General features: G+C 41.3%; 1 protein-coding gene across 2 annotated transcripts in view; it reads left to right on the forward strand.

Annotated features, from left to right (window-relative positions):
* Positions 1–15,332, forward strand: part of LOC124619723 (protein decapentaplegic-like) — a 296,317-nt gene that overhangs the window by 251,196 nt on the left and 29,789 nt on the right. The window contains exon 1 of one of the 2 annotated variants that reach the window (XM_047146287.1): positions 2,807–3,100. The exons of the other annotated variant lie outside the window; for it this stretch is intronic. The gene's annotated coding sequence lies outside the window, so the exon portion shown is untranslated. Of the gene's footprint in view, positions 1–2,806; positions 3,101–15,332 lie in introns of those variants that run through there. 2 annotated transcript variants of the gene reach the window in all.

Genomic DNA, 15,332 nt, shown 5'->3' on the forward strand with positions numbered 1-15,332 from the left:
AAGTTTCGAACCTATGCACCAACCCAATATATCTACATTTACATGACTACACTGCAATTCACAGTCAACTGCCGGCATTCATCGAATCACCTTCAGATTATTTCTTCCCGTTCCTCTCCCAGAAAGCATGCGGGAAAAACGAACACTTAAACTTTTTCGTGTGAACTCTGATTTCCCTTACTTCATTATGACGATCATTTCTCACTATGTAGGTTTTAATGATTGCCACAGTAATTCTCCTATCATATCCGTGACAACCTCAATCCAATTACGCGATAATAAAATGAGCTGTAGTCCTTTGAGCTTTTTCTATATCCCGATTCAATCCTATCCGATGCGGATCCAATACTGTGTAGCAATCCTCCAGAAGAGAGTGGACAAGCGTAGTCTTGACAGTCTCTTGAGTAGACCTGTTGCATTTTCTAAGCGTTTTGCCAATAAACTGCAGTCTTCGGTTCGCTGCCCCTACAACAGTATCTATGTGATCGTTCCATTTTAAGTTTTTATAGCTGCAATCCCTAAGTATTTAGTTGAATACACAGCCTGTTCGATTTATCATGTAACCGAACTTTAGCAGTTCCCTTTAATACTCGTTTGTATGACATCACCCTTCTCAATATTTAGATTCAACTGCCACGTTTCGCACCATATATATATTTTGTATAAATCTTTTTTCAGGTTGTTCTGGTCATATGATGGCTTTAAACGGCCGTAAATGACAGCGTTTCATCTGCAAACAATCTTAGGAGGCTGTTCAGATTGTCTCCTAAATCGTTCCTGTGTGCCAGGAACAGCAGAGGATCTATAAAAATTTCTTGGGGAACGCCAGAAATTACTTCACCTTTACTCGATGACTTTTACTCGTTTGCTACGGCCTGTGACCTTTCTGACACGAAATCACGAATCCAGTCGCACGACTGAGGCGGTACGTTTTACCATGTATACAGTATATTATTATAAATCGCTTGTGAGGAACTGCGTCAAAAGCCTTCTCGAAATCTAAAAATATGCAATCATTTTGACATACGCTGCCAATAGCGCTTATTACTTAAAGGAGAGGCCGCGGCGTTAGAATCACAGATTTACTTCAAACTTTGTATACCTTTAGTAGGCCATTAAAACAACATAAGGTGGAATTAGTAAGGTGCACTATTCTGGCAGTTCCGAGAAAATCGCAAGAGAGGTTTTACGCGTCTATTATGTAACTGATGTATCTGCGCGTTGGTGCAGAATGTGAGAATCCTTCGTGGTTAGGTGGTTAGCGTTCGAGCCTCGTAAGAGGAACGTCTATGAGGCGACGGTTCGGCTCATGTTTAGACTTATGTTTTAATGTGTATTTTTTGCATCACTGGTCATGTTATTTAATTTATATGACATTTGAGAGGTAATACAATTTTAAAAAACCATCTGTATATGCCTGAAGTGTTAGTGAATTTCATGTTATTTGACTACTTACATTTTTGTAATAAAATTTAACTATTTAACATATTTATAACTATCGACAACTATATGAAAAAAAGCATAGTGTTTTCCTGAAAACGTATGCCTTTCGTGATTTGCGAAATCCCTTATACATGCAATCTGGTAAGGTACCCGGAACTACTTTGCACCTCGACGCTTGCGGCTGCAGATACAGAGTCAGGCCCCGTTTGACAATCAACCTGCGCACCGCTGAGATGTTCCTAATGTAGCAGGAACGAATAGTGTAGGTGAAAATTTTTTGAATATGACAGAATTTACAGTTGTACTACAAAAATGAAGGTTTGAGCGGGAATCGAACCATCGCCTCGTACACGTTCGTCTTAAGTAGCTTGAATGGTAGCCACTTAACCACCATGAACCCTTAACGTCCGCCACCTACGCACAGATACATCAGTTATATAATAGACTCGTGAAACTTCTCTTGCGATTTTCTCAGAATTGCCAGAGTAGTGCACATTACTACTCGCACGTCAATGGCATACTAAAGGTGTACAAAGTTTGAAGTAAAACCGTGATCGCTACGTCGTGCCCTCCCCTTGTTAATGAGAACAAAGAGCTAGTATAACAACAATATTTTCTTAATCTGCGCTGGCTATTTATCAGTAAATCGTTTTCTTCAAGATAACTGATATCTTTTGACCACAGCATATGTTCCAAAATTCTACTGCAGGTCGACGGTTGTGACATGGGTCTGTAATTCAGCGGATTACTCCTATTGCCTTTATTGGACACTGGTGTGACTTGCGCAACTTTCGACGTATAGGAGTGGCAAACTTTCGCTAAACTACGATAAGAACACATTGTTCTGAGACGATAATTTACTATATTAGTCTGTGGACAATAAGGCTGCCCAGCAGTTATAATGAAAGGAAAATGGTTACGCTGAAGAATGCACAGAAGAAAAGAGTGTAAACGTTTTAGCTAGGCCCTAGGCAGCATCACTCAAGAAGAAGACGGTATGTGTTTGCTTATTGGCTTATGGGATGATCCACAGTGAGTGGAGCAGTTTACAGCATTTTCTTCTTTTTAGAGACAGAGGTATAATCAATAAAGTACTTGCCAGTAAATAAAAATGACATTAGGCGGCAACTGTCCTGCTGCTGAGAATTTAATCGCAGAGTTCCCAACGAAGGCACGTTTGGCGCTCGTGTAAAGCAAACGCGTCTCTGAGGCGCGTGAGCCTGTCCAGAGGCCAACAGCGGCTCCCAGTTGTGGGGCCGCCTCACGACCTCCCACCCCCCCTCCCCCCACCCCAAGAGCCCCACTCCCTGGCGGTCAGTGCGTGCGCCCGCGAGAGTCGCTACTCGCTCAGTCCTTCGCGGGCAGCTGGTGGAGTCGCCACTTCCAGGACGGAGATCTGCCTTCGTAGGAGAAACACGCGCTCGTCGTCTGACGGACAGGAGATAAGCCCGCAGAATAGTGTGACGTTGTCCCCAGTTCCAGTGGTGGCAGACAGCATACAGAGTACTTGGATTACGACGTTCTGAAGAGCACGGAGGGTGGTTGTTGTGGTGTGCGCCCGTACAGTTGGTGATGTGCCTACGGACGATCGTCGCTTCGCCAGTGAGGTGTCGTCGCTGTCAGCTCAGTCTGCTTGCCGCCGTCACGGACGGCTCATGTAAGTACCTCTAGAAAATAGCATGCTATCGGTAAGACAACACTTTTCACAACGTGCGGGTGACCAACAGCAATTCTCATTTTCTATCTGCCGCACACCTGAACCACAACTTACTGTACGGCCTCAGCGAGCGCTAATCACTGCAAGAAACTTGTTCCGGTGAGCACACATAGAAAATAAACTCACGTTCGGTTATCTACAATCACTCATTGGGTATTATGTAAAATCTGCGATAATTTGGGAGTTTCGCCACCGTCGTAACATGATGAAGTGTCTTCACTTTCATGCGAACATGTTTGAAACGAATCGTCTCGATCCACCATTCCACGTCAACTTGTTGCCAACAGTGTTTATTTAACCTGCTTCCAGAGTATGTTTCTCCGTTTTCTACTTTCCCTGGCAAAAGTGACCGAATCTTTCATCAAGAAGTTGTACCACCTTCAAAACTCCCAAGTCCAACGTATTCTAAAATTTAATTGCTAAAATACATTAACTACAAATCCTTCATAGTTGTGGAAAACGCTGTAACGGGCCGATATTCTCGATCTCAATACGTTTCTGGTTGCAGAACTTTTTAATGGTTTTCGCTGTATCCCACTAGTGACTACGAATAATTGTACATTTTTCGGCATGAATTCGATCTGGATATTATTGGTATTCTCTTTAATCGTATTTTGTGTCAGATAACGTCACCCGTTGTGATAAGCGGATGAGAGCTGAATCGTGACAGCAGTTCTGTAAGGCAACGCAGGTTGAGAGGAAGTAGGCGTAACTCTTCCAGCGATTAACTGCATTTACAAAATACAATTTTAGAAACTACATTTTTCAGAGCTCTAGTTTCATCCGCTAAATCAGTTAGGTTTCTAAAGCAGCTCCAATCGGCGCATCCATAACAAATTCGTGATGCCCAATGGGGCATATGGCTCCTCGCACCGTTGTTAAAATGAGATGTGCGATTGCTGGCAACAGTAAAGATGCAAAAGAGAAAAGTTATCATTTTGGACAATCATGGACGATCCGACTTGTCACAGTGTTTCCCCGCCATTATTTCTGATATCGGGTTCTTCTGCTGTTAAATAATAGTTGCAGTAAACAAGATAATACGCGTCAGTCATAGCGGCTTCTCCAAGGGCCGCATTGCACTGTAAGATAAGTTCTCTGATATCTTTCATAAGACGTTTTATAAAATATTTGATGGTGTACATTTGTACTTGCATCCCATCTTTTTATAGGAAGTTAGAGTATTTTGTAAATTTGTGAAGGAGCTCTGACATTTAATACCAGAGTGATGTGGGCTCAATTGGCCTCCGTCGGTCAGTTTTTGTGTTAGTAGTCATTATGGTGTTCGATAAGCTTACATTGCGGAGATAACATGAATTTCTGTGACCTGTCGATAATAATGGTAATTATGTTACTTGATCACAGAATACATCTAGTTCAACTTGGTCGTTATCAGTAAGCAGTGAAGTCCATTTCTCCGAAGTGCTGTGCGAATGCCAATACTCCAAAGATAAGCTTCAGTAATCCGTGAATAGAAAAAGGTATACGCCTCCAGTACATATTCTTCTTCATTTGACTGAAAACACATAACATAGAGACAAATAAATAAATGATCCTCGCTGTCGAGAAATTACAGTGTTGAATTGCCTGCGACGCGCTTTAGCTTTAACAAGGTTTGTTTAATTTCTCCTCTGTACCACATGCCGTCAAAACGGTCTTTTCCATAATCAGTACACCGTAGGCAATAAGACCCATAACCACGATGCGGTGGACATCGAACCATCTGGATACGAAATTCAAGTAACACAGAAAAACTTTCATAAAAAGGATCATCTTCCATAGTAATAAATGGCTTCTTCATTAGCACGTGATATTTTAAAATCATGCGGAAGCCTGTTCGTGTAACAATGCATAGTCACGTTCCACGAATTCGCCTAAAGTATGATCTTATTTGTTATTTTTCTACTTCGCATTGTGTCGCTATGCTATTTACGGCACGTGTGCACTGTGTGTGCGTTGCAGGTGGGTATGAATAACCGTCCAGTGTCCACAGTGCTATTGTGCCTAATCGCTTGTCGGACTGGAGCAGGTAGAATACTTCCCGTCCCTTCCCTCCCCCTCTACCTACCTGTCACTAGTGACCGCCACCGGCGGTTGAAGCTCTACGCTTCCGAGAAACGACTAGTGCACCAAACAGAATAACAGTAACAAAAGTCCTTTCTGTAGCAATGCCCTTTCACAGTGGCTGGTATAATATATAATGCGAATTAAGGTCTTTAATACATTAAGGTGTTTCTAGTGCTCGCAGTATATTTTAATGTAATAAACTTCAAGGTTTACTAAGATAAATGGTAACACTATGGCTGTATCATCTCTTCTTTGAAAGTTTCTATTTCAGATTGAACAAAGACAGCCGGCCAGAGTCATTATTTCCTCCGAGATAAGCGCCCAGGTCAATGCTTTGAAGAAGATTTTTTTTTTATCAAACATTTCGGAAATCTCTTCAGCCTTTGCTACAGATCGTGACTATTATTTTTTTAGATATTTACATTCCTTCGTGTTGAAGCATCATCTACACTGACATTGTTTTCCTGTTACCGCAGTCACTTGAGTAATCATAGAAGGTTAACCTGTATTTCTATCAACATATAGCGTTCTGAAATATAATTACGTGGGAACTCTGTGTTAACGATTACTAAAACCTCATTAACAAGCCTTAAATGTAGACATTAAGCTTTCCATACGCATAACGTACTGAAAAGTTACTGTTGACACCTTATATGAAAGAAATTCATATACATCAGAACTTCATGCCAGAGTGAGTATAATACTGCTGGAAATGACGCTCATAAATGAAAACTAAATTATTCCATCTGCAGTGACATATAGGTACAACATTTCTAAAAGCCGGCCGAAGTGGCCGTGCGGTTAAAGGCGCTGCAGTCTGGAACCGCAAGACCGCTACGGTCGCAGGTTCGAATCCTGCCTCGGGCATGGATGTTTGTGATGTCCTTAGGTTAGTTAGGTTTAACTAGTTCTAAGTTCTAGGGGACTAATAACCACAGCAGTTGAGTCCCATAGTGCTCAGAGCCATTTCTAAAAGAAAAAAAATTACAGGTTTCTTTATACCAAAGGTAGTGCCGATTGCTATAGAATCTGTCTGTACTGATTCCAAACTGCAGAAGGTAAATATAGCACAGAACAGGCATAAATCACTAATCTTACACAAAATTCAATGAATCGACATTTCAATAAGGATGTGCGAAATGACTTACATCTGTGTCATCCATAACGTTCTTCGTTTTTAGACGTAAACGACATTCATGATACATTACTGCAAAACGAGTATCTAGAAATCACATCCGACTTTACGTAAAACTCACTTTTCATACCAAAAGAAGAAAAATAATCTGCTGAAAAATTGTACAATTTGAATTATCATTGGATTCCAGTAATCAAGGCACATAGACTCATAACATGAACTGCGGGGGGACACAAAATTATCTGACTTTAAAAAAATGGTATAAGCTACGACAGTTACGTAAATGTTCAGCAAGTTCGCTGAAAAATTGTACTATAATTTTAAAACTGACGTGCTCTGCTCAGTACTGAGAGATTGCATTTATGATCCACCGTACGTATAGGTAATTAACGTCATGCTTAAAGCGCTTTTCCACATTATTTGTTAATCGACAAGTGCCTCATATCTTTGTAGCGCGGCTGTGCGCAGCCTGATTAAAAAAGAAAAAAGCTGCTGGCATAAAGCCAACGTTCCTGTAGTATGCAGATGAAATACCTACAGTAATACTGATAGTCCGTCAACGATGAGCCGTAAAGACAGAATTTTGGAATTATTGTTTTCAATAATACTGGTTCAATTGCCTGTTTAGATAACAAACTATCTGTCTTGTTAGTATAAGCTTTGCAGTGAAGTGCTTCTAGGTACAATTTTAACTAAGTCAAACTCAGTTCCCATGACCTCAGTTTTGTATGTTGGCTCAGTGGGTAAGTGCCCGCTCGACTTCCATTCTGGAGCAGCTGCAGTCCGTTCGACCAACATGACATTTTCCTCAGCGTCCCTGAATAAATTAAGGTAGATGCCGAGGCGTTGCCTCTGAAGAGCCACGGTCAGTTTTGACCCCATACCTGGTCAAGAGAGATCGCTACACGTACTGACGTTGACGGGATGTGAAATTCCAATATTCGTTCTCTCATTATCAAAACTGCATCATTAGAAGAATAACAGATAATTTTGTATTAATGGGACTGCAGAGCTCTGCATTTGCAGATGGTGTTCAAAAAATGTACTAGCACCTGAATTTTAACCCGGAAACCTTTATCCGTGGGATTTCCTGTTATGCAGAGCAAGGAGGATCCCTATAATCTCTAAGACGTAATGACAACTAATGAAACATTGAGGCGTTCAGCGGGCGTAAGTAAGGCTCCTGGACAGCTCAAGTGAAAATAACGTGCCCAAGACTCTCGCGATCATTGCACGATACGAACTGGAGGAAATAATGTATCCTGAATCGTACTGGAACATGGATTCTGAGACGTTTGAGAGTAACGCCCAAAAGGGGTCTACCGATCCTTCACATATTTGGCAGTCGTTTGTGCAAAAACTAAAATGAAAGACTAAGAAATTTTTGCTCAGCATCCCTCCAAGTTTTAAGGAAACCATCCCTAAAGTTCACGACGCACAATCGACTTTAAACTGACAGGATTGATAGGTAATTTAAAATTTAGCATTTTTCGTTGTCACACATTTTCCTCGATTTTTAGGAAAATAGGCATTTGCGCACCCACATACTTTTCAATTATCTGTGGGTCCCGTCAAGTTTCGGTCAATTATGCGATGACCTTCAGGGGTGGTTTTCTCGAAAATGGGGTGACGGGGAGCGCGGGAGCATCGGGGATGTTGATGTAACACATCTTGTCTTTCATTTTTAGTAGCACACTAGCGACCTGCCAGATATCAGCCTATTCGTCTGAGACCTTCCCTTGTCAGTGCAACTCCGAAAGCTCTTGCAACGTTCGCCACTGTACATGTTCCAGCGTTTCCGCTATACTAAATGGTTCAAATGGCTCTGAGCACTATGGGACTTAACATCTGAGGTCATCAGTCCCCTAGAACTTAGAACTTCTTAAACCTAACTAACCTAAGGACATCATACACATCCATGTTCGAGGCAGGATTCGAACCTGCTACCGTAGCGGTCGCGCGGTTCCAGACTAAAGCGCCTAGAACCGCTCGGCCACAGAGGCCGACTCTGCTAGACTAATCTAACTCTTAACGAAGTGCGCATGCGCAGCACTTTACTGATTTTCACGGTCTCTTGTGTTAAACCAACTTGATCGACGAAGAATACCCTTAACATTTGTCATACTACTGAACAGTAACAAACATCGTTCGAAAATAACTAATACTTTCTTAGGATTTGTCCGATAAATCCTAGTCTGACCTGTTTCTAGTTTCTCCGTGGCTAGATGTATGTGGGTTATCACTTTCAAATTGCTCCGAACAGGCATTCAGATGCGTTTCTCTTATGTGACTCATTGCAGTGAGCGGTCGTCATTCGTGATGTCAAACGAAACCGTGTTTTTATTTTCACATACGCGCATTACTCTGCACTTGTCTATGATGTGGGTCAGCGGTCAGTTTTTCGAACCTGCACTGATAACCAAACGACTTCATGCATTTCGTAATAAATGTACAGTGACATGACCTAGCTCTATAAAAACTGCGTCATCTGCGAAGAGCCTCAGTGTGTCTACGGAATCTAGGATACTATTACACGTGTCTTAGATTTCCATAACAGCTATGTGCAGCGAGACTTCCAGTTATTCGACAGCGCTCTTCGCGGATCTGCGTACATCGCGTCTGGCGTCTACTTGGAATATTAACGCCGGCCGCCTTCTTTCCAAGAAGCGGCAACTGGTTATATGTGCGCAGCGACCTCGAAGAAAATATGCGCCTCTGGTCGCGACTATGAACCACGTTCCAAAAGATCCGTAACCGAGGAAAGCGCCAGAGACTGATATCGAATTTAATCCGATACTGTTTCCCTTAAGGGATACAGAAGAGAAATGTTAGTATTTCTATATTTCCACAATCAATTGTCTGTGGAGAACTATTTAACTTTAATATGCTAAAAGTTATTTCTCACATCTGTATCGCAGCTTTCTTTATATAATTTCGCAATGTTCTCATCGTGTATTTGCTTTCAGTCCGCACCCATCGTTCAATACTGTTAATTTTGTACACATACGTATGCATGGTGACGTCGAATAGATTTTATTCTATGGAGAAAGCACATCACACACACACTTTAAAGCGTGAAAGGAGTGCGTAAAAATAGTGGGATTTTTTTCTGCAAGCTCGATGAACTGGACTGCTAAATAGGAGATCCTCAAGACAGAAAATAGTCGTATTTGGAGATCTTAGCACAAAAAATAATATCTATTATATTACAAAATGTCTGGTGGAGAAACAAGCTCCACCGGAAATGTTCTGAATGAAACGCAAAGCTTTGGGAAACACAGTGAAAACGAAAGAGTTACTAAATATCGAATTTAATACGCATATTGTGAGGCAAATTGCTTAATAAATAATGTTACTGATAACTATTCTTTATGCTACACAACTGATTCACGGGAACGCTGGAAAAACTGCCACCCAGTAAAGAAACTCAAAGAACAGAAGGAAAAAGTAAACGCTGAAGGCCTACCCCGTATGGCATGAAAAGCAAAGTTGTCTTCCATGTTACTTCTAGATCACAAGAACACTGAGCGTTAATCAGTGTTATTTAAACCAAAATTGTCACATCATCCATAACTTCGCATTTAAACAATGTCAGGGACTGGGTCGGAAGTCTTTAAGTTGTTACTTGATAGTCTCCAGTGACTACGTAACTATAATTAGGAAGTTTGTTTGCCCAGTGTAAGTATATGATGAGTTGAAAGCGAAACTGTCCTCGTTAATCACTCTCAATCAAATATTGCACCATATATCGACAGCTTACACATCTGGAAATATTGTAGCTAAATGCTACCGAAGCTTACCTAGCTTACTCTGCCATGGGGTCCAACAAAAGGTAAGGTTAGGTTAGGGACATCACTCAAGAAAATTAGTACGCGTGGATACACGGCGAAAAAACGCGCATTAACTTCAGAAACACACTTGAGATCGATTTTAGGAAACTAACATGCGCTATGAGTTGTAGGCTGTTGATGTGATAGGGTGGATGCTGTAACTTGCATTTAATTGGTTTTGCGTATTCCAAGAAAGAGAATAATGCTTGGCCCTCACTAGCCCTCGCACACATCTTCAACCACTCCAACGAGGTGAAGGTCGTACGTACTGCTTCCGCAAGCAGTCACGGACTTTCTGGACTGACCGATTCTGTCCTCTGGCTGACTAATCGATGTCCAGGGAAATTGTTTTCCCCCATATTGTCTGCCTAAGGAAAACTACATATATTTATCTACGTTTCTTGTTATTTAATACATTTTATTTTTTTCTGTATCATCAAGAAAGTTGTGAAAGAAACCAAGGAGACAGTTGGAAAGGAATGTCAAGTTAAGGGAAATTAAATAAAAACCTGAGGGTATAAGATTAACATCAACAAATTAAAATAAGAGTATCCATATAATCAAAGTAGACAATGCTGAAGTTGGTAAATAAGACACAAAAGTAGAGATGAATTTCATTATATGTGCGGCAAAGTTACTGACAATGGCCGAAGTCGAGAGTACATAAAAAGCAGACCGGCAATAACAAGAAAAGGATTTCTACTACAGAGGAATTTGTTAACTTCGAGTATAGATATAAATGCTAGGAATTCTTTGTCTGAAGGTGTTTGTCTGAGTGCAGCCTTGTATATCAGTGCAAAGTGGGAGATAAACACCTCTGATAAAAGGATAGAAGTTTCTGTTATGTGATGATACAGCAGATTTGTCAAACTGCTGAACACTAGATGGGTGGATCGGGTAACTGAGAGGGTGCTAAAATCAGACTGGGAAAAAAAGGGGAACGTTACGCACAACTTTACTGGAAAAAGGGATAGGTTGATAAGCCACATTCTGAAGTCCTGAAGCATCAAGGATTCGTCGTTTTGGTAATGGAAGTAAGTGTGTGTGTGTGTGGGGGGGGGGGGGGGGATAACAACTGTATGTGGAAATTTTGGCTTGGCCACAGTAAGCAGTTATAACTGGATCTGGGTTTTAATAGTTATGTAGAGCTGAAGAAGCTTAAGAAGGTTAGAGTAGCGTGGAGATCTACCTTAAACCACTCTTCGGGTTGAAGACGACGACAATGACCATAGGAAGAAGAACAGTAAGCATAAAATAATACACCTTCCCATCACCAAGAATATTGGAAAAAGTTTTCTCGTACAGTTTCACGAGATCGTCATCAGTGGAGTTGTGTTCTTTAATTACGTAACCGGTGACGTAAACTATCTGCCTCTCCCTACCAGCTATAATATTCTCTTTCCACTTTCTGCCTTATGTCGTGTCGCTGGAAAGCAGTGCGTAAAATGTAATGCAAGCATGCGATGAAGGATAACAGCGCTGAATACGAAACTTTCTGATTGATTAAAACTGTGCACCATACCTGGATTCAAACCAGGAACAGTACCATTCGCAGGAAATGCTCTTACTTATTACTCAGTTGGTAAGAGCATTGCTCTTGAATGACAACGTTTCGGTTTCAAGTTCCGATCTGGCACACAGGTCTAATCTGCCAGAAAGTTCTAAAACAGTTTACATCCTGCTACAGAGTGAAAAGTTCATCTGAAACCGCCGTATCTTGAGAACTATTACTTTTTCACGAGTACTGCAGTTACCAGTTTCAAACATGCTATATACTTAAAAACTTCAAATAAGAGGAAAGACTATGTAGCATAATTTATGTACTAAATACGAGAATATCGAACAAAAAACCAATATTGTCAGGTCTTTTTTCCCCGACAGTCATCATAAACTAAATTCTCCCCGTAGAGAGACATTTTGTTTCATGTCTCCTAACGTTTCGTACTCAGCCAAATTCATAAAGACGCAATCGTGATGTAACCGAAGTTTTGTAACTGGAGATTGCCGGTTCTAATTTGAAAAAAAAAAAAAAAGATTCTTTGTAAGGAACCTTGTTACTATAACTTAGCTATTCGAGAGATCACTGATCCATATATGGCAACATTCGACGTTCACTTGAACGAATTAAGGTTTTTTAATACTCTGGAAACTTCGTTTGGGTGGTGCATGACTATAGTGTGTGCTGTCTATTAATTATATATATGAGCACTAATGAAAATACGATATTTCTTCATAGGAGAAGAGACTTGGCAATGGAAATGTCCATTGTTTTCAGTTAGCTATGTAGTTTCGTCTACTGTAGCCCAAGACTACAACAAATCGTAGTGATCCAGGATATTATCGCTTCACGGAATATATTTCTCTATGGTTACGACACCGTTATGACCGCACAATGAGCATTTGAGTACGGATTTTGATAGTAAGTAAAATGGCGGTTGACGTTGCATACAAATAATAAAATTATTTTTCTAATAATGAGGAGTTACTTAAAAGTTAAAGAAATATCAGTTGCGTTATTTTGATTTGTTTTAGATTTAATGTACCATTGACTGTTACAACACTAATGACTACAGGTGGTGGTGGTGGTGGTGGTGGTGGTGGTGGTGGTTAGTGTTTAACGTCCCGTCGACAACGAGGTCATTAGAGACGGAGCGCAAGCTCGGGTTAGGGAAGGATTGGGAAGGAAATCGGCCGTGCCCTTTCAAAGGAACCATCCCGGCATTTGCCTGAAACGATTTAGGGAAATCACGGAAAACCTAAATCAGGATGGCTGGAGACGGGATTGAACCGTCGTCCTCCCGAATGCGAGTCCAGTGTGCTAACCACTGCGCCACCTCACTCGACTACAGGTGTGATAAGGAATGTTGCGACATGTAGGAAAATAATTTTGATTAGTAAGAGTGACGGGAAAAAATTCCATTTACTTCAGTAGTCGAGATAAAATATTCAACTGTCCGGACGAAGATGTGGAACAAAAATGTATAAAATTCATAAAACACGCCTTCCACCAGCATGTACTGAGCAAGCTTGGGCGAGAAGGAGGGGGGGGGGGGGGGGTGTTAAACGCAACGAAGTCAAATCCTCGTTGAAAAGCATAAGCTGAACGGAGCCAAAGTGAGCATAAGGACAGCAAAGACATAAGTGTTCACTGGAATCGTAAGAGTCTGCCAGCTGACCTGACGAAAAACACTAAACAGTTTGAGTCTTCCGTACAGTCAGCAAGGGGATCAAAATAGATTTCTCCAGGTGATGCGTGTCCGTACTAGTACCAAAACATAACATGACAGAGAAAACCTGAAATATAAGATGCGATCAAAAAGACCTCGTTTGAGGGCGCTGCTGCAGCATATAGGCAACGTAGAGCGACTCCGATGCGGGTATATAAGTATCGACATGTAGCCAAAGGTTCATGTGGCATTCGTGTATTTACAACGTGCCTGTGCTAAATGCAGAAACTTGAACAATGGCGACGATATTATAAAATGCGTCCAGACAGGTCCAACGTGTCGTTATCCTTTTCCCGGCTGCCGAAGCACAATCATCTGCAGACGTACATCGGAGAATGTGTGTCGAAAACCACCGTTGTGGAATGGTGCGCCAAGCGGTGCCGCTGTTTCATGAAAACACACGTTCCCCATATCGTAAAATTCACAACGCGGAATTTACGCCAACTCAAGAGGGAGTCATTAGAGCACCCGCCCTACAGTCCTGATCGCTTCCCATGCAATTACCACGCCTATGGTCCCATAGAAAAGGCCTTGAAGTGTCGACGATTCCTGTCGGACGAGCATATACAGCTGGCAATTACGGACTTGAGAAAATTGTCTCAGTGCCTGATTGGCATACCGATCTTGGACTGTACGGACTTCGAACGGGACCTTTGTTTTTATATCACACTTTACACCAAATACGGCATGTAGAAATTGTTTCGCGGCCTAAAATGGTAATAAGTTCCTGAATTCAGTCACTGCAAAAACGATGAAACGGCACATATTGAGAAACTATAGCGGAACAGAAAATCAACTAAATCTGCTCAACATTACCAAGGCAACTGGATGGAACGAGAGGCTTGTGATTTTCTACAGGCATTGTGTGAAAGACCTTGTTCCTTCTAGTAATGCTTTACCGTAGGTCGCTGGAACAACGAAGGCTAGCTAGCGACTGGAAAAAAGTGCCACTCATTCCCTTTTTCAGGATGGATCGCGGGACAGATGCAGATAAGGCTGTAACGCTAATGTTAATCTTTTGTAGAATTATAGAATATGTACTACACTCATGCATTACGCACACTAGACCACAGACTGATGTCGTGTTCTGTAACTTCAGGAAGACATCTGATACTTTGCAATTGTCATTTAGTGAGAAATATGTTGGCTTACCGCTGAGTGTCTTAGTATCCGATGCTGTTGTCTATAGAGAGACTGAAACGCTAAAAGACACTAGCGAAATCAACGATGACCTGCAGAGGGTCATAGAGTACTGTAGAGACGGGAAGTTGACCATGAACCCAAATAAATTTAACGTATCGTGTGTAATTACGTGAAGAGACCCATTACTGTTTGATACTGGTGATAAATCACCGGAAACAGTAACATCTTCAAAGTTCCTGGGAATAACCGTTGGGAGTGACCATACGTGGAATGATCACATACTCTATAAAAAAAAAAATTGAAGGAGAAACAAATACCAGGCTGAGATTCATAGAAAGAATCCTTATAAATGTGATCCGACCACAAAAGAAGCATTTTATAAAACACAAGTAAGATCGATTCTTGATTACTGTTCATTAGTCTGGGACCGTTTTCAGGTTGGACTGATGAAAGAGATTGGGAAGATCCAACAAAGAGCATATGCCTTTGGATATGGGACGGTTTAGTAAGCGCGAGAGTGTTATGATGCTAAACAACGTCAGGTAGTAGAAGCTATGCCAGAAACGCTGTATATCCTATCGAAATTCGTTGAGTTCACGTTCCAAGTATACTTGGACAACATAGTAATTTGTGCTACACGAGTCCCACGAAATGACCGCGGGAAGAAAATCAGAGAAATTAGAGCCCCTACGGAGTTTTTTCTGCAGTCGTTCTTCTCCACGAACATTCATGAATGAAAGAGAAAAGGGGAGAAATAATATTGGCACCAT

The sequence above is a fragment of the Schistocerca americana genome, chromosome 6, assembly GCF_021461395.2.
Source record: "Schistocerca americana isolate TAMUIC-IGC-003095 chromosome 6, iqSchAmer2.1, whole genome shotgun sequence".
NCBI classification, from domain to species: domain Eukaryota; kingdom Metazoa; phylum Arthropoda; class Insecta; order Orthoptera; family Acrididae; genus Schistocerca; species Schistocerca americana.